A 3,329-nucleotide genomic window follows, 5' to 3' on the forward strand; every position below is an offset into this window, starting at 1 on the left:
TAAATTTGTCTTATTGATCTAAGTAAGATAAAAAGAGATGAGATTTCCTGGAAAAAGGATGGCTATTTCTTTAGTATCAATATTTTTATTTGACATCTGTCAAGTCAAACCAACATTTGTTTTCAGTCATCCAACTTACTAAAAACTATTGTTTAATGTTATCATTTTGGAATGCAAAACCATCGATCTTTCTGGAAAAATTATTATAAAGCATGTTTAAGCGCCCTTTTCCATCACCCAGCTCTATCCATCTCGGGGGGAAAAAAACTCCTATAAAAAAGATCTAGGTCATTATCAAGAAAAATGGTTCTTCAAAGCTCTATTGATTGCCAAAAAAACTATTACTGTGAAAAGAGAAATCTTCAACTACTCCTAAAATAATTGACTGGACATATGTTATGTGTGACCCAATGGCACTAAAAAGAATTTCATTTAATCAACAAAATAGATCTTTCACATAAAAATTGGCCTCCTATAATGACATACAATAATCACCAGTTTTATAGTGGACTCCAATATTAGAGAAGCCCTTCTGAAAGCAATTGACTTTTAAGTGTCTCTTTTTTTTACATCATCAGAGTCACCTGCTGTCCAGACAAAATTGTCTCGGTCAGTTGCAGTATGGTCTGGATGGGCAGAAGGTCCCCAGGTCACAGGAGCTTTCAGAGAGGTGTCTGTTCCACTAAGCCCTGCTGGTTTGTATGATGTGGCATCTGCTTGGTGCTGGCTGCCCAGGATTAAGACAATGTGTAATTTGAACAAAAAGATGACAATGTGCAACATGCAACTATTTGGAAGAGACTGCTTTCTTTTTAAAAGAGTAGATTGAGATTTAGGAAAATTTGGCTACAATCTGAGGAGGTCAGTTTTCTTTGGGCCTTTATTTTCTTACCTAAAAAAATGAGGAGGGAATTGAAGTAAGTAATGTCTATGCTATGATTTTATTAATTCATGCTAATGCCTGTTAATACGTTAATGGATGGCAATGAGTTTATGTGTGTTCATCTGTTGAGGTATTTTCATTTTCACCCAAAGTGAGATCCCTTTTATTATGACTTTCAACTTAAGTTTCATTTTATGAATGACTCTTTCTACTCAGTTTTAGCTGTTCTAGTCTTTCACTTAAATTTATCAGAGATTAAAATTTTGTGAGCAAAAATTATTTCAACAGCAATAAATGTGAAAGAATGTAGGACAATATTTCTCCTCTGTTCACAGAAAATTCTTTGAGAACACGGCATTACTGATCCAGCTGAGATTTCTGGTGGTTTGGGTAATGAGGGAAGGAAGAAAGGAGGGATGTTGTGTGTTCTGAAGCGATTGGCAGTGTAACCACTCAAAAATGAAGAAATGAAGTTAAAACCACAAAAACTGTCAAAAGAAGGGGTCTAAAAAATTTTTTTATCTGTCACCAAGCATTATAAACAAATAGTTTAAAATTTTAGAGTACTTGCTGTATGGAAAATCAAGAGTATCCATATTGTTCCCAAGCACATTTGAATAAATTTTACAAAACAAGTGTTTACCTTGTTTTGGGGTAAAATGGGCTATTTTGTGTGCAGGTATCCGATCCCTGAAATTGATTCTGTGTCTACATGTGACTATTGGATCAATTACTTTTAGTTTAATCTCTCTCTCTCTTTTTTTGTATCTTGACGATTCAGTTATGCTCAATGGATCACATTGGTAACTTACTCAACCTGATTCAGTGAAAAGATAATTGAAATCACGAAATCAGCTTTTTTTGCAAATAGATCTTCCTTCATATAAACCCAGGATAAAGGTCAACTTTGCATTCATTCATTTAAATTTATCAAAATTCCTCTTGCTTTCATGACTGCAGATCACGAAGTACAGCTCTCAGGTAAACTGGTTTCCTTGAAGATTGTCAAAGGAATGCGAAATTGCCTGTCATATTGAACTAAGTTAAACTTTTCTCTAATTTCACTCCTTTCTTACACATGCACACACATACACACATTATAAAGGCAAAATTTACCTGTAATCCTATCACTCAACTACTAACATTTTAGTTTGCTTTTAATCCTAGTCTTTTTTCTGACACATAAACATAAACACACACACACAAATGTAAACAAAATAGCTCCTATCTATCTGTCTTATCTATCCATCTATCTATTTATGTCTGTCTATTTGCATATAAGGATATGTATTTACATATATATTGATTATACTATATATGCAGTTCACCATTTTTCCTTTTTTATTCCTTTCTAAAAATTTCAACATTGTGTCTTGGGCACGTTCTTATATTTATTAAGTAGTCCTCAAAAACATGATTTTAAAGCCACGTAATATGTCATCAAAATATTGACCATATTTTGTTTACATATTTTTTTATTATTGAACATTAAACGTTTCATTCAGAATTTAATTTTTGAAGACTGCTCCAGATTTGTATTTCTGATAAGTCTGCCACCCCAACCAACCATTTGTGTCCTGATCTTCATTTTTATAATGTTTAATGACTTTATTGTCTCTTTGACCATTGTCATTTGGTCAGGACCAGAATGAAGGTGCTTCCTCTGGCCGTTTCATTTTGATGACACGATATATCAGTAAGAAAACAATGCTTCTCTTCCAAATAAGCAGTTCTTTTCTCTTTAGTGCCCAACTCAGTATCTTCAACTACGTAAATGAGAAGAAGTCTGATTGACCCAGAAAAGGGAAAAAGAATAAGCAGTTTCCTTTGACTGTTGCCTGATTTATAGAAGGATTCACACCACCTCAAGATTGTGGTTTTCTCTGAGGAGAGGGGGGAGGGGATAGAACAAAGAGTGGTGTCAAGGGGCTTCAACAGTATCTTTAACATTCTATTTCTTGAAAAGAAAGCAATGTCCAAATTACATTTGCAAAATATTAATATTTGTTATATCTGGGTGGTGGGTAGAAGGATATTTGTTATATCAATCTCAGTACTTTTATGTGTGTTTGAAATGTTTCATAATTTTAAAACTCCTTAGATATATTTTTTTAAAGTTCTGTTGCTAAATGTCATGGAGAGGAGACTAATGTGTTCGCTCTGGAGCGGAGGGGAGGTGGGGAGGTGGGCCCTGAGATGACCTGGTGGATAGCGGGGGGCTGGAGGTAAGCCTGATTAATGGTCACAGGAAATTGCATCTGCCCAGGAGGACTGAGTGGGCAGATAGCCACAGGATGCTGGGACGGCCTTGTTTGAGTGTCTAGCCTCTGGCAGCACAGTGTTCTCTTGAACAAGGACTTCCTCTGCCTGCCCCAGGCCATATGACAAGGCTGGAGAAGACTTAACGCTCTGACGCTTCACTTGTCACAAGCCTGGTGTGAACGAC

Source organism: Equus asinus, chromosome 18 (assembly GCF_041296235.1).
Source record: "Equus asinus isolate D_3611 breed Donkey chromosome 18, EquAss-T2T_v2, whole genome shotgun sequence".
NCBI classification, from domain to species: Eukaryota; Metazoa; Chordata; class Mammalia; order Perissodactyla; family Equidae; genus Equus; species Equus asinus.